Below are 17,162 nucleotides of genomic sequence, written 5' to 3'. Positions count from 1 at the left end.
GATTTCCTACAGATGAAGCCCTGCCAAAGGAAACTCACGACTTAAGGGACATTAAATCATGTCATGACGTGAATCTCATGACATTAATCCTCAATTTCTGGAAAGACAAGAAACTACAAGTAGGATATAGAAAAATAAATTCACTCAAAGGCACAATATGGTGAAACTGCAGAAAATCTTCAAGATCTTCAAAGAGAGAAAGGAGAAAAAATTTAAAAGCAACTATTGATACGATTACCTTCAGAGGGAAGACAATCAAATTGACAACCGAGTTCTAAGCAGTTTTGAAAAATTCTCAGCTATTATTTCTCCAAATATGACTTCTTTCCTCTTTTATTTTACCTTTCCCTTTACGATGGCAGTTAAATGTGGGCTGAGTCATTTCATGGGGAATTCCATTCTTTGGTCTTTCTGTGCCTTATTCTAGTTCATTTCCTCTGACTCACCTTTTAGTTGACAGTTCTCTCTTGAGGCGTGTATAATCTGCTATTAAAGGCATTTACTGAGTTCTTAACGTCAGGATTGGATTTTACAATTACAGATTATTCCATAGTTCAAATAGCCTGTGTCACTTTTATATAATTTCCAGTTCTATGTTGAAGTTTTTCAATCTCATTTTTTAAAAGCTCCTTAGGAATAGTGAGTATAGTTGCCTGATAATTCTAAAACCTCCAGGATCCAAGACAGTAGTTACTTGCCACGTTCGGCTATTGAACACTTGAAATGTGGCTAGTCTGAATTGAGATGTACTTTAAGTGTAAAATGCACACTAGACTTTTGGAGATTTAGTAAAAAAATGTCAACAATCTCACTATTAATTCTTATATTGATTACATGTTGAAATACAAATTTAGGTTAAATAAAAATTTGAATTAAAACATACCAATTTAAATAAAAGTTTTAAGAATTAATTTCACTTGTTTCTTTTTACTTTTTCGACGCGGTTACTAGAAAATTTAAAGTTGCATATGTGGCCCCCATTTGTTCCACTAGAGCACTGATCTAGACCTTCTGTGTGTTTCCGGTTTCTGTTGTAGGTTTCTGCTGGTTCTCATTCTTGTCTTATTTCCCCTGGTGCTTGGCTATCTTTGTCAATATGCTGGGCATTACATTTTGAAAACAGTTGCTGAATGAATTAGGAGTCTAGGATGATTATTTCCTTCCTCCAGAAACGACTTCTATCAGCACTTGGTAGCTCTGAATCCAGAATCGCTTTCATTACATTGTAGGAATTGAGATATTTTTGGCTATGTAGACGCTTTGAAGCTGGACTGTAGTCTCCTGCAGTCCGCCTTAGCCTAGGGTCCAGTCTCTCAGGACTCCCACCCAAAGAGCAGGGGGTTTATCAGTCCCTAACCCTTGGCAAGCCCTGGACTTCAATATGCCTTTGCTGTGCCCCCCGAGTCTGTCCAAAGCCTACAGAAGCCACAAAGCAAGCTACTCCTTCTATGATCAAAAAGCTGCTGGTTCCATTACCATACCACGACTGCCACAACTAGGAAGCCACCAAGATAAGGCTAAGAAACTACTGTGACCAGGAGGTCACCACAATCAGAGGCCACAGCCGCTGCGGCTGTTTCCAGAACCACACCGTGCCTGCAACCATCCGCACAAATGGTTGCCACGGGCCCTGCTCTCCGCTCCTCAGAGCCACTGATCAGAGCCCAGGACCTCTGCTGATGCTCCTACCGACAAACCACACGTCTCCACAGCCAGGCTGGCCAGCAGGAACAGCAGAAGCCTGGCCTCTGCTCCAACTCTGCCACATTGGACTGACTGAATCTAAATCACATCCGGGACTCTGGTCGTGAAGGACTCTGGGAAATAGAGTTTTTGGTTTGTATGTCTCCGTGGCATAGGCAGGCACACTAGGAAGAAGACGGACCGGGTGTTAGGCATGGCTTCCCCCATCCGCCCGAGGTACGTGCAGTTATCATGTTACTTACTTATTTTTTGGTGTTGCTTAATGAGTTGAATGAGTTGTTATAAGGCAAACACCCATGTATCCACCATCCGGGTTAAGAAGCAGAATTTTGGGACGCCTAGGTGACTCAGTTGGTTAAGCGGCTTATTTCAGCTCAGGCCATGATCCCAGGGTCCTGGGATCGACTCCCGAGTCGGGCTCCTTGCTCAGCCGGGAGCCTGCTTCTCCCTCTGCCTTCTGATCGTCCTGCTTGTGCTCTTTCTCTCACAAATAAATAAAATCTTAAAACAAACAAACAAACACTTTAAAAAAAAAAGCAGAAGTTTGCCAGCCACGGAGCAGTTCCCCCAATACCCCATCCTGACTTAAACTCCTCCCTTCCCCCAAAGTAGTCACTTCCTTATGTTTGTGCCCGAATGCAAACATTCACAGGCATTATCCTTTAGAGTTGCCTATTCAAAAAAACCGTTTGTGTCCACTAAATCCTTTTCAAATCCATGAGTTTCCACCTTCATCTGTTTCTCTCTTTTTTCATTCTAAAATATGATGCTGTCTGTTTAAAGTTTTAAAATATGCAAAATAATACTATGTCTTGCTTTTTGGTATATCACACATATATACGTATATGCATAACCACACACCTCTTATCTATATCATTGCATATCTACATCTATGCACACATTTCTGTAAAGGCAATGAGATTAGTAGTGGTTTCAAGCATAGATTCTGGAATCAGGCTATCTAATTCAAAACCTGTGCTTGTGTGACCCCGAGCATATAAGTTTCCTCCACCCCTCTTCCACAGCTTATTTTTCTCTTTCTGTAAAGTAGGTATAATGATAGTACCTACTTCAGAACATTTGCTGTGGGGCTCAAATAAGAGAATGTGTGTCAAAGACTTAGCATAGTGCCTGGCTCATGATAAGTACTTAGGACATTTTAGCTCTTTTTATTATATGGTAGCAGAGGATCTACATGATAAACCCACTCATTATATCACCTTGGCAAGTCATTTGATTTCTCTGGGTCCTGATTTTTTTTTGTCTTTCGGATGAGGGAGTAGTCTTACCTCCAAGTCCATTCCCGGAGAGCGTGAGGCACTGGAAAAAGATATTTATCAGCATTTTATTAAGTAAGTCGGTTAGACAGTCTGGCTTCTAGGCACTTTTCTTTTTCTTTCTTTTCTTTCTTTCTTTCTTTCTTTCTTTCTTTCTTTCTTTCTTTCTTTCTTTTCTTTCTTTCTTCCTTCCTTCCTTCCTTCCTTCCTTCCTTTCTTTCTTTTTCTTTCTTTCTCTCTTTCTCTTTCTTCCTTCCTTCCTTCCTTCCTTCCTTTCTTTCTTTCTTTCTTTCTTTCTTTCTTTCTTTCTTTCTTTCTTTCTTTCTTTCTTTCTTTTTCTTTCTCCTTCCTTCTCTTTCTTTCTTTCTTTCTTTCTTTCTTTCTTTCTTTCTTTCTTTCTTTCTTTCTTTCTTTCGTTCTCTTTCTCCTTCCTTCCTTCCTTCCTTCCTTCCTTCCTTCCTTTTCAAAGTCTTATACTTCTAATTCATCTCTAGATGCTGACTTAAGAGAAACGGCATGAAACCACCGCCATTAAGCACTTTGAAACAGGACACAGAAGCCAATGATTTTTGTTGCTAAAATCAAGAATAACACCAGAGGGCCCTTCTGTTAAGGGGTGAAGTGGAAGACACTAAGGTTGAATGTAGCCAGTCTTCCTTTTTAGAGGATGAGAAAAGAGTGTGAGCAGAGGCCTGGAGGTGAAAGTAGTCTTCCATGGCAACCAAGTGAAAAAAAATGCTCTTCAGTCCTCAGCTACCTGCATGTGCGTGGCTTGGGAAAGTGGTTGTGGATGGTTTTGTTACCCTCATCTGGACTGTTCTTATAAAGCTTAATGAGTCACATTAATAAAACAAAACAAACAAAAATGAAAAAACTTTATTTTTTTTTGCTGTGGATTCTCATGCAATGAGAAGTGCTTCCAGGATTCTCATATTTGGTGAATGACAAAATGTCCTTATTTACAGTGTCTTGACAACGCTATAGGCTTTCAAAATACTTAGGGGAGATGACCCCTGGAAATGAATTAACCTTGTGGCAGGATATGCACAGTTCAGTCCCCAAGGAAAATTTAGTTTCAAAGAAATGCACATTTGACCATAATAAATATCAGACATGGGTAAAGATGGATGGGTGATAATTGAAATATGATTAATTAAAATTATATGATTGCATTGAATCGTTTTTAACTCTCACAGAGATGATACTTTTAAAAAATGGGAAATATAAGCAACTTCATAGAGACCAGGACCTCATGAATGTTAAATGTTTCACAGGGCTTGCAGATTACCTTTCGGTATCTGTTTCTGTGATAAGGGTTTATATACTGTCCTATACTTTTTTCCAGTTAACATAATTTCAAGGGAACAAATAAATGTCTTTATGCAAATGACCTTTTATAATACACTAAACTGCCCTACAGTTCAGAAATAATGAAAATCTAGGCAAATGAAACATCTCATGGGTTTAAAAAAGGTTTCCATTAACTATCACCCTCCATCTTAATCTCAGCGCTGCAAATTTAGAAAATTGGAAAGTTGGAATGTCTCAGCAACTATAACTGTAGCTTTGACATATGAAAATTGCCCAAACTGAGCAGATGCCTATCCATGCACTAGAGACTTCCATGAAAGGAATAGCTGAAGGACAAGTTTAGAAATCCTTTTGGTTACTCAGAGTTATCAAAAGAAGCATGGATGTTCTTCATAAGAAGTTGACGATAGACTTGCTGGGTGCTTAGTAAGTGATGGAGTGGTGGTTCACATTTAGTCTGAAGTCCTAGCTGTTGCATGCTACACTGAAGATCAATGGGATGCTCGTTCATTCGGCATGGCGCAGATGTGACTTTCAAGTAGACAACTCTTTACCTGGTACCTGACTGATCCTCTCTCAGGAGATACTCGGGTCCTGGGCCAGGCTGGTGTGGGTACAAGTGGGAGGTCTGCTCATTTGGGAGCTCATATAAATCTAAAAATCATTACTTTTATTAACATATAATGTGTTCTTTGTTTCAGGGGTACAGGTCTGATTCATCAGTCTTACACTATTCACAGCACTCACCATAGCACATACCCTCCCCAATGTCCATCACCCAGCCACCCCATGCCTCCCATCCTCTTCCACTCCAGCAACCCTCAGTTTTTTTTTTCCCTGAGATTAAGAGTCTCTTATGGTTTGTTTCCCTCTCTGGTTTCATCTAGTTTCATTTTTCCCTCCCTTCCCCTATGATCCTCTGTCTTGTTTCTCAAATTCCTCACATCAGTGAGATCATATGGTAATTGTCTTTCTCTGATTGACTTCTTTCACTTAGCATAATACCCTCTGGTTCCATCCATGTCATGGCAAATGGCAAGATTTCATTTTTTGATGGCTACATAATATTCCATTGTATATATATACACCACATCTTTATCTGTTCATCTGTTGAAGGACATCTGGGCTCTTTCTATAGTTTGGCTATTGTGGACATTGCTGCTATAAACATTGGGGTGCCCATGCCCCTTTGGATCACTCCATTTGTATCTTTGGGGTAAATCCCCACTAGTGCAATTGCTGGGTTATAGGGTAGCTCTATTTTCAACTTTTTGAGGAACCTCCATACTGTTTTCCAGAGTGGCTGCACCAGCCTGCATTCCCACCAACAGTGTAGGAGGGTTCCCCTTTCTCTGCATCCTTGCCAGCATCTGTCGTTTCCTGACTTGTTAATTTTAGCCGTTCTGACTCTGGTGTGAGGTGATATCTCAGTGTGGTTTTGATATGTATTTCCCTGATGCCAAGTGATGTTGAGCACTTTTTCATGTGTCTGTTGGCCATTTGGATGTCTTCTTTGAAGAAATGTCTGTTCATGTCTTCTGCCCATTTCTTGATTGGATTATTTGTTCTTTGGGTGTTGAGTTTAGTAAGTCCTTTATAGATTTTGGATACTAGCCCTTTATCTGATATGTCATTTGCAAATATCTTCTCCCATTCTGTCGGTTGCCTTTTGGTTTTGTGGACTGTTTCCTTTGCTGTGCAAAGGCTTTTTATCTTGATGAAGTCCCAATAGTTCATTTTTGCCCTTGCTTCCCTTGCCTTTAGCGATGTTTCTAGGAAGAAGTTGCTGTGGCTGAGGTCGAAGAGGTTGCTGCCTGTGTTCTCCTCAAGGATTTTGATGAATTCCTGTCTCATATTTAGGTCTTTCATCTATCCATCCACACCTTTGTGTGTGGTGTAAGGAAATGGTCCAGTTTCATTCTTCTGCATATGGCTGTCCAATTTCCCCAGCACCTGTCTTTTTTCCATTGGACATTCTTTCCTGCTTTGTCAAAGATGAGTTGACCATAGAGTTGAGGGTCCATTTCTGGGCTCTCTATTCTGTTCCATTGATCTATGTGTCTGTTTTTGTACTGGCACAAAAACAGTATGGCCAGTACCATAGTGTCTTGATGAGTACAGCTTTGTAATAGAGCTTGAAGTCCGGAATTGTGATGCCACCAGCTTTGCTTTTCTTTTTCAACATTCCTCCAGCTATTCAGGGTCTTTTCTGATTCCATACAAATTTTAGGATTATTTGTTCCATTTCTTTGGAAAAAGTTGATGGTATTTTGATAAGGATTGCATTAAATGTGTAGATTGCTTTAGGTAGCGTAGACATTTTCACAATATTTGTTCTTCCAACCATGAGCATGGAACATTTTTCCATTTCTTTGTGTCTTCCTCAATTTCTTTCATGAGTATTCTATAGTTTTCTGAGTACAGATCCTTTGCCTCTTTGGTTAGATTTATTCCTAGGTATCTTATGGTTTTGGTTGCAATTGTAAATTGGATCGACTCCTTAATTTCTCTTTCTTCTGTCTTGTTGTTGGTGTAGAGAAATGACACTGATTTCTGTGCATTGATTTTATTTTTATTTTTTTAAAGATTTTATTTATTTATTTGACAGAGAGAGACACAGCAAGAGAGGAAACACAAGCAGGGGGAGTGGAAGTGGGAGAAGCAGGCTTCCTACTGAGCAGGGAGGCTGATGCAGGGCTCAATCCCAGGACCCTGGGATCATGACCTGAGCTGAAGGCAGATGCTTAACGACTGAGCCACTCAGGCACCCGTGTGCATTGATTTTATATCCTGCTACTTTACTGAATTCCTGTATGAGTTCTAGCAGTTTTGGGGTGGAGTCTTTTGGGTTTTCCACATAAAGTATCATATCATCTGCAAATAGTGAGAGTTTGACTCTTCTTTGCTGATTCAGAAGCCTTTTATTTCTTTTTGTTGTCTGATTGCTGAGGGTAGGACTTCTAGTACTATGTTGAATAGCAGTGGTGATAGTGGACATCCCTGCCGTGTTCCTGACCTTAGGCAAAAAGCTCTCAATTTTTCCCCATTGAGAATGATATTCGCTGTGGGCTTTTTGTATATGGCTTTTATGATATTGAGGTATATTCCCTCTATCCCTATGCTGTGAAGAGTTTTAATCAAGAAAGGATGCTGTACTTTTTCAGATGCTTTTTCTGCATCTATTGAGAGGATCATATGGTTCTTGTTCTTTCTTTTATTAATGTATTGTATCACATTGATTGATTTGCAGATGTTGAACCAACCTTGCTGTCCAGGCATAACTCCCGCTTGGTTGTGGTGAATAATCCTTTTACTATACTGTTGGATCCTATTGGCTAGTATTTTGGTGAGAATTTTTGCGTCCATGTCCATATCTTCATCAGAGATATTGGTCTGTAATTCTTCTTTTTGGTGGGGTCTTTGTCTGGTTTTGGGATCATGGTAAAGCTGGCCTCATAAAATGAGTTTGGAAGTTCCCCTTCCATTTCTTTTTTTGGAACAGTTTCAGAAGAATAGGTATTAATTCTTCTTTAAATGTTTGGTAGAACTCCCCTGGGAAGGCATATGGCCCTGGGCTCTTGTTTGTTGGGAGATTTTTGATTACTGCCTCAATGTCCTTACTGGTTATGGGTTTGTTCAGGTTTTCTATTTCTTCCTGGTTCAGTTTTGGTAGTTTATACATCCTAGGAATGCATCCATTTCTTCCAGATTGTCTAATTTGCTGGCATATAGTTGCTCATAATATGTTCTTATAATTGTTTGTATTTCTTTGGTGTTGGTTGTGATCTCTCTCATTCATGATTTTATTTATTTGGGTCCTTTCTCTTTTCTTTCTGATAAGTTTGACCAGGGGTTTATCCATCTTATTAATTCTTTCAAAGAACCAGCTCCTAGTTTCATCGATCTGTTCTACTGTTCTTTTGGTTTCTATATCATTGATTTCTGCTCTGATCTTTATTATTTCTCTTCTCCTGCTGGGTTTAGGCTTTATTTGCTCTTCTTTCTCCAGCTCCTTTAGGCGTAGGGTTAGGTTGTATATTTGAGACCTTTCTTGTTTCTTGAGAAAGGCTTGTATTGTTATATGCTTTCCTCTCAGGACCACCTTTGCTGCATCCCAAAGATTTTGAACAATTGTGTTTTCATTTTGATTTGTTTCCATGAATTTTTAAAATTCTTCTTTAATTTCCTGGTTGACCCATTCATTCTTTAGTAGGATGCTCTTTAGCCTCCATGTATTTGAGTTCTTTCTGACTTTCCTCTTGTGATTGAGTTCTAGTTTCAGAGCATTGTGGTCTGAAAATATGCAGGGAATGATCCCAATCTTTTGGTACTGGTTGAGACCTGATTTGTGACCCAGGATGTGATCTATTCTGGAGACTGTTCCATGTGCACTGGAGAAAAATGTGTATTCCGTTGCTTTGGGATGGAATGTTCTGAATATATCTGTGAAGTCCATCTGGTCCAGTGTGTCATTTAAAGCCTTTATTTCCTTGTTGATCTTTTGCTTAGATGATCTGTCTGTTTCAGTGAGGGGGGTGTTAAAGTCCTCTACTATTATTATATTATTGTCAATGTGTTTCTTTGTAAAAATCATTACTTTTAATTGTTCACTCCTCAGTACCCATTATCAAACTTGAGTGTGATTTCACACTTTTTATCTGAAGCCCAAGGATAGGATGATAAGATGTGGGGATGGAGATTTATAATTGCTTGCATCTCATGCTGGGGTGTGTGCACCTGTTAGTACACTGCTGAGTGACAAGGAATACCAAAAAAAACACAAAAACCAAAAACCAAAAAAAAAAAACACAACACAAGAAAAGGCCATGTATCATCCTGGAGAATCATTTTAGCCAGAAATTTGTATGGGATAAGCTTCCTAATATTAAAAACAAATCCAGTATATTATGGAGCAAAATGCAGACCTGCACATGATTTTTTTTTTCAGTGAACACACGGAATTTCAAAGAAGCTTCTATCTTGCAGAGGCCTGCTTTGGGCTGGGTTTCTTGTTCCTTAGATATAAAGCAAATGCTTGTTCACGTTTTTCTGCCATTAGTGATACTTTAGGGGAAACATTTGGAATTCTTGCTTAACAATCTCATTTGACATCCAAGGAAACTAAAGCACAAAGAGAAAACTTCTAATTTATGAATGTGGTTTGGGCTTTATATGCCTTCCTTCTTGATTTAACCTTGGCTCTTCCTTCCCACTCCCAACCCCAGCAATAGCCAATTAAAAAGTTCAGAAAAAGATGATATAGTGGGAACGAAGAACATTGTGCTGTCCATAATTTTAGTCCCTGCTCGGCCACTAACCAACTGTGTGACTTGGACAAGGGATTTAATTTCTCAGTCCCTCAGCAATAAAGACATGCACTTAAAAATAAAGAAATCAAAATACCCATTGTATTTGCCTGGCATGATTGTTAGATCAAACCGGGTAACGGATGTGATGTTTAAAGTTTTTAAATAGTAGGTCCCTAAACGAGAAGTTCATTCTGGTTTGTGATTCTCTAGAACTTCTTATCAGGTCTCCCTCTTTTCAGCTCTTAACAGTTTGGCACCAGCCCAGCTGGTAGGAGTTCAAACATCACTGAAACAATATTTAGAAAGGGGAATTTGTCCAGATCCTGCTGGCTCCAGCCCAGTCAATCCGTTCGAAATCGATGCTGAGCCTGATGCTGGGAAGTTCCCTGATGGAGCAATGTCTCGTGAAGAACACACAGTTTGAGGATGAACAAACCAGTGCAAAGCAGCTCATCTGTTGGCAATTGTTTTCAGCCCTCCATAAGTAATTTTGTACTAATTAATTCTGTGTGTTCTTTAGAAAGACAGCAAATTCTCTGGAGATGGTGCTGGTCTCAGAGAAGATTCTGATGGCCCCAAAGAATTCTCTCCTTGTGTGGATAAAATAACTGGGATGGGAAGGTGACTGCTTCCAGAAAGGCCAAGAAACACCCTTAGTTTGCAAGGTCACTTAGGGCAATAACTTGACTTCTCACCCCCTGCAGTCATGCCGTGGAGAGAATAACAGCTCTGCATCTGAGACCTTAGCTGCTGGCAATGAGTGGGAGAGGGACATGCTGGGCTTTTTAATGTTTTTGAGATGTGGGTTCCTTCTAATCTCAAAGTTGGACCATTCAAATTGAAGGCATTGTTGTGTGGCTGTGTCTCTGTCAGGACCAGAGACTGATGACCTAACAGCTAAATAACTGGGATGCGATTTCCCCTTGGCCTGCTGCAAGGTCACACAGAGCCGTTTCTAAGTGTCCCCCCAAAAGCTCCCCCATGACATCTCTTTGATGTGGTTGGGATGTGATGTGCTGATATTTATCTTTCCCCGGTGACCATTGTCTACTTGTGATGAAGGGTAGGGGCCAGGGCTGGGTCACTCATTTCACATATTGGGCCCTGCCACAGGCCAGGTTCCATGGTTAGTATGTTATTGATATGTGGCCCTATCTTTGACGCACAGTTAGATTGGGTCCTTAGTCCCCAAACTGTGATTACTGCTATAACAGGCAAGGGCAATACAGAGAGAGTAGAAAACACTGTTTCCTCAAAGAAGCCCACTCTGATTTCCTACAAGGTTGAACCTCACTGTTATAAGCCTCTATGTCACCTTGTACTAGATATGAAATCCACAAAGTAAGAACAGCGTCCATACTGCTCAGCACTGTATTTCTAGCACTAAGCAGTGATCAGCAAATCACAGGTGCTTAGTGGATGTTTGTTGAATGAATGAGGAGTCGTGGAAAGCCTTACAGAGGTGGTGGCATCTAAGGTAAGTTTTGGCAAATCAGAGGGGTTTGCCAGAAGAAGTGAATGGATAAGTTTATAAAAACAATCACACATGATTCAGTGAATGACCCTCTTAGTTAGCAGAGGGAAAATCCCCCATGCTTACAAGTACTTTTGATGACAGGATGAAGAATAGGCAGATGAAGTGTTTTCATGGTAGTCCTAGGTGCAGAAAGTATTTGTGATGGTTCCTTTCAACATACTCGGGAAACCAATCTGTAATGAGAATAAGGCTGGGTGAGCAAGGGGTCCTAGTCAGGGTGGGATACCAGAGCTTGCCTTTCCTTCATTCTTGCTCCATCCTCCTATGAAAGAGAGCTGACACTCCTTTTCTTCACCCCGTGAGACCATGAAGAATTAAGACTTGCAAGAAATCTTTGAAAAATTTCTAGTCCTTTGGTGAATACTATTTATTTATTTATTTAAGATTTTATTTATTTGAGAGAGAGAGAGAGCATGAGTGGGGGGAAGGGGCAGAGGCAGAGAGAGAAGCAGACTCCCCGATGAGCAGGAAGCCTGATGCAGGGCTCAATCCCAGGGCCCTGGGATCATGACCTGAGCTGAAGGCAGTCACTTAACTGACTGAGCCACCCAGGTGCCCCTGGTGAGTACTTTTTAAAAGGTCTTCCTCTACTTTCTAATTGGAATGAACATATTGGTGAAGGGCATTTACCAGTTGCAGTGTAAAGTAGGAGTCTTTAATTCATGATTCAATTCAATTCAACAGCTATTTAGTGAACACCCATGGCATTAAAGACCATGTGCGAGCCACTACAGAAAGAACAAGGTATGTGAGCCATAGCCTCTGTCTTCAAGGAACTGATATTTAGTAAAAAAACAAAAACAAAAACGAACAAACCATGAACAACATAAACAACTAGAATGCAATTGGAACATGAGAGCCTGGAGAAATCAGATAAGGATTAGGGGGAGGTAGAGTTGGAGTGGGAATTGGGCAACAAGTCAACATGATGGGGCAGGGATTCCTGCCAAAGTAAAGAAATGACACCAGAAACGGAGCATGTTTGGGGAAAAGTTTGTAACAGCTCCTTGTAGCAAAGTGATGGAAGGTGAATTTCGAAAGGGAGATTGGCGCCAAACCATAGGAAACACCAAATGCCAGACCTAAGTGCTTCCAAGTGTTCAATATCGTCCGTACATAGCACATTAGACAGCGGTAGGGCAGGGAGTTAAGCTCATGTTTGGTCTGACTCTGAAGCCTGTATATGCTGGTTTATACCTGTATACACTGCAGCAAATATAAGCTATTTAACTAAATATCTTGGAGTGAGGAGAAAAGTGGTGGAATTTTCAGGAAACTTCTTTGTCTACTAGATTTGTAATACAAAATTTTCCTCAATTTCTAATGCACAAGGTCCATGGCCCATTCTTCTGAGCAGAAGGAGAGTTTGGGGGAGCTTCTCACCCAGCAGCAGGAGGAATCCAAATGAAAAAAATTGGTGCATGATCATTGTAGAATTGGCTCTTGCTTTGATTAGATGGTTGGAATTTCATATCCGGTTTCTGTTTTTTTTTTTTTTAATTAAAGAAAATCTTTTTAAAGATTTTATTTATTTATCTGACAGAGAGAGACACAGCGAGAGAGGTAACACAAGCAGGGGGAGTGGGAGAGGGGGAAGCAGGCTTCTTGCTGAGCAGGGAGCTCAATGCGGGGCTTGATCCCAGGACCCTGGAATCATGATCCGAGCCGAAGGCAGACGCTTAATGACTGAGACACCCAGGCTCCCTAAAAAGAAATTTTTTTAAGTGAGGGCTGACAGAGGGAAAGGAAGGGAATAGTATTGTTCTCCATAGGAATGAAGGCATGGGAAAGAGAGGGCGTCATATTCCAGGGCTCTCTGCTCAGTGAGCTGGTGGAGCAGCTTTAGTGCAATATGGATTTAGACCCCTGGCAAGAATGAGCTGGGACTCCAGTTCTAACTTGTAGAATGGTTTCTGATAGAAGGCAAGTTCCAGGTTCTAGAAATGGCGGGCAGAGGCTCCTGGCTAGCTCAGTTGGTAGACCATGTGACTCTTAAACTCAGGTTTGTGAGTTCAAGCCCCACGTTGGGTACAGAGATTACTTAAAAGTAAAAATCTTAAAAAAATAAAAATAAAAATGCCAGGCAAATGAACTGAATGCAACCTGTTTGTAAGTTGAGGTTATAATAATATTAACAATTTTAGGTTCAAAATAAATTTAAGATCTTGATTGTTGAAATACTTATAAACACAAATTAGAGTTGGCCAGAACATTCAACAAATGGGTACATCTGACAATGAAAAGCTAGTGGTCTGACAGAGTTGAGAGAGAAGATGAATCCATGCCTCTTTCTTGCTCCACTACAAATTAGACTAAAATCTGGCACCACCAGAAATGACTCTGTCCCAGCCAAATGTTTTCTGACCTGTCTCTCCTTATTAGGTAAGCTTCATCTGTCCTGGTACAGTGCCTTTGATGTATCTCCCCATCCATGTAGCAAGTTGGGTGGTAATAAATTAATTCTTGCTGTGCACAGGTGGGGCAGTGGAGGGACACCAGTGTCAGCGGTGGGTGGGTCCCTTTTCTCCCTTGGTCACTATTGCTAGGGGACTTGTGTAACAGCAGTGTGGCTGGTCTGAAGGGTTACCTTCCTTCAAGGTAACACACTCCTTGCTTGCTGACTGAAGGCTCTTGAAGGATAACAGAACTAATTTACTTTCTTTGAGATTTGCAGACCATTGGCCTTGGGGAATAAAGGACCAGAATGTCCCCAGGCCAGAGGCCCCAAGTGTGTTTGAAGCCCCCCTAGCTTTCTGATTAGCCCAGCAATCTGTTCGCAAAATGTTTTTCTTTTTAAAGTTGACACAAATGACTTTACTGACCCTCCTTTGCATATCTGTAGACCTTGCCCTCCTTTGCAGAAAGAGCAAAGGACTCTTGCACAACCCCTGGATACCAAGGAACCAGACCTTCTTGCATAACGCTACCCGCCCCCCACCCCTCTTTAGGTACCAAGGCACTAGAACTTCTCCCACAACCTCCGAGCCCAGGGATAACTCTGTAGCTGACACCATCATTTGCATGTAATCAAGAAATGTTAGAGACCACTGCACTCCCTTAACTGATTAAGCCCCTTTAAGTCTCTGGGCCAGGCGGAAACCTCGGAGTTGGTCTTTGGAAAAAGTCTGCCTTCTCTGCAGGTGGCTGGCCTCCTCTATAAAGCTCATATTCCTTCCCAATCAGAACTCATCTCTTGAGTGTTGGCCTTTCGAGCCACAGGCAGCCAAACATGGGTTTCGGTAACACTGGGACAAGTCGTTTGACCTCTATAAGTCAGTTTGCTCATCTGGATATGAGGTGAGGCTTCATTCGGCTCTGAAAGTCTCTGATCCTATGTATAAAGCAAAGGGTTTTTTTGTTTTTGTTTTTTTGGAGGACAGCAAAGCAAAGTTTATTGAGCGATAGTAAAGTGATAGTACAAAGCTCCTGAAGAGGGAGGGGACCCCAGAAGGTTGCCCTAAGGCAAAGTTTTATAGCAGAGCTTCTCTGAAGATGATTTATAAAATTATTGTCCAGTGAGTGATTTTTTTCCCCCATCTCTCTACATATCATCTTGTCAGAGAAAGGTCATTGTTTATTCTTAAAGTTTGGGTTTTGAAACGATCCATATTGTTGAGAATTGTGTTTTTAAAAACACACTTGAGTGGCAGTGGATACCCAGTAACCATTGTGGATCCTTTGTTTTCTATTTCCTTTCTGACGTGCAGCTGCCAAGTTATTTGATTCCAGTAGACAACACAGGAGAAAGTGCAAATATGAACGTTGCATCTTGGAATTCAGAATGTGGATGGGTATACAAATTATTATTACTTTTTATTATTTATTTATTTATTTATTTAGGAATTTAATCTTTATTTACAGGACACTGCAAGAGAGGAGATTCTACATAGAAATAAGAAACCCACTGAGGAGGAGCTTCATACAGGTTGTACAGTTTGGAACTGGTCAAGTAGAGTTTTGTTGTAAAAAGTGCTACAATAACAAAACACATTTAAAAAGAGTTCTTAGTAGAGAAACTGTAAGACAAACTTCCACCAAACAGAGTACACAACAAACAACTTTCTGCCTCAGCTGTACAATCTAAAAGTTAAAAGTCCCGGGAGTGCCATCCTGAACTTGGAACGTATAGCCTTCAGAGGTAGTTTCTGGCACAACATTCTGATCTTCCTCTTCCTCTACAGAGAAATACTTCTCAATCAAGTTTAATGAAGCTTTGTACACACTCATTTTCATGGTTTTGTAGAGCTTCAGTTTTGTCCAAACCTCCACATTCTTCAATCATTATACTAAGTTTCTCAGTTTCACCTAGTTTCTCAGCAGCCTGAAAGATGTTTGAAATGGCATCCAGAATAACCAGAATAATTTTGGTGTCTTTTGCAGTTAAGAGGTTCATCAATGGTTCTATTATGCCACAGTGAACGAGGTATACAATCTGTTCAACTGTCCCACCGCTTGTATAGTTGGTCACAGCCCAGACAGCTTCCTTTTGTGTCTTCAAGTCTGCCTTAGAGAGAACACCAACGAGGAATGGGACTAATCCATGATTCACAACTTGCTGTATCTGGTCCTGGCGACCAGCTGTAATGTTTGACATTGTCCATGTAGCTTCCTTCTGAATATTAGTTTTGGGGTTCGTTAGGAGGCTGGGAAAAACAGCAAGTGCTCCTGCATCTATTACAACCTGAGTCTGTTCATCTGTCCCAGTAACGATATTTCCTATGGCTCTTAGTGCAGGAGTCACAATGGGCAATTCAGTAGCTCCTAGAAGCTTCACAAGCTGGGGCACAACTCCTGTTTTCACAACCATTTCAATCCGTTCATTTGGACCATCAGTAAGGTAGGAAATGGCCCAGCAGGTATCTGCCAATACTTCTGGATCATCATGATGCAGGAGACGAACTAAGGTAGGAAGAATCTGCTCAACAGCATCTAATGGGGGTGCAGGATTCTTGTTGCAACAAAGGTTTGAAAGTGTCCAAGTAAGGTTACGTAAGTAACCACATGCTAAAGATGACATATCAGGAACTGCAAGGAGAGCCCATAGCGGGTCAACTGCACCATACTTGATAACCAAGTCTCGAAAAACTGAACCATCACCTGCAATGTTTCCTAGAGCCCATACAGCTTGTTCACTGATGTGGGCATGGGAAGATGCCAACAGAGAAATGAATGCTGGGATCGCACCTCCATCTACCACAGCCTTGGTCTGTTCTGACGTCCCAGAAGCAATGTTAGTGAGAGCCCAAGCAGATTCAAACTGAATGGGACTACAATCAGTTCTGCCCAAGAAGGACACAAATTTTGGAATCAAACCAGCCCGGATTATGTTGTCTATGGGGGGCTGTTTTTCCCTAGAAAGCAGTTTCCTAGCAGCTTGAGTAGCCTGGAGCTGGCTTTCCAGATTGTTGCTATTTATGCCTTTGACAATGTCATCAACAGACCAATTTACAGTGCCCTGGTTGTTGCGGTTTTCCTGTAGTGGCGAGGTAGCATCATCAGGAAATGAGCTTACGTTTCTCCTTTTCAGCATCTGGTCATCCTTCTTAGCTTTCCTCAGCTCCACATTAACTTCTATTCGGCGCCGCCTCATTTCTGTACTGTCTTTCCCCTTGTTCTTGAATCTGTTAAGGCGAGCAGCTGGTGAATTAGCATTCTCGTTGGTGGACATGGTTATGAGACAAAGGGAGAAAGCTACACAGCCGGCTCAGGCTTCCACAGGAGGCGGTCCGGGGTGCGCAAGCCGCAGGACAGCTGTCCTCAAAACGTCCACCACGGATCACCCCAAAGATGGTGTGGCTCGTGCAGCCGGCCGGCGCGATTTAAATTTCCCGGTCTATTATTACTTTTTAATTTAAAAGTTGGGCTTCTAGAAAAAAAAGGGGGCCCGAGGTATCTTAAAAGGGGAAAAATATTATTTTACTCCAGTGCAATGCATGCTTAGGAATAACTAAGCTGTTTCTCCATTTCAAATTTGAGCTGCCATTCCTTTTTATCAAACTACTTTCCAGCCTCAGAAAGTTGCAA

General features: G+C 41.1%; 1 long non-coding RNA gene and 1 pseudogene across 1 annotated transcript in view; one reads left to right on the top strand and one right to left on the bottom strand.

The window, feature by feature from the left end:
• LOC113927502 overlaps positions 1-17,162 on the top strand; it is a 52,727-nt gene that overhangs the window by 19,786 nt on the left and 15,779 nt on the right. The gene's annotated exons all lie outside the window — the stretch shown is intronic.
• LOC118357227 lies at positions 15,178-16,806 on the bottom strand (annotated as a pseudogene).

Source organism: Zalophus californianus, chromosome 7 (genome assembly GCF_009762305.2).
Source record: "Zalophus californianus isolate mZalCal1 chromosome 7, mZalCal1.pri.v2, whole genome shotgun sequence".
Lineage (NCBI taxonomy): Eukaryota > Metazoa > Chordata > Mammalia > Carnivora > Otariidae > Zalophus > Zalophus californianus.
Note: the sequence above shows the minus strand (reverse complement) of the source record. Positions and strands in the feature narration are given on the sequence as shown.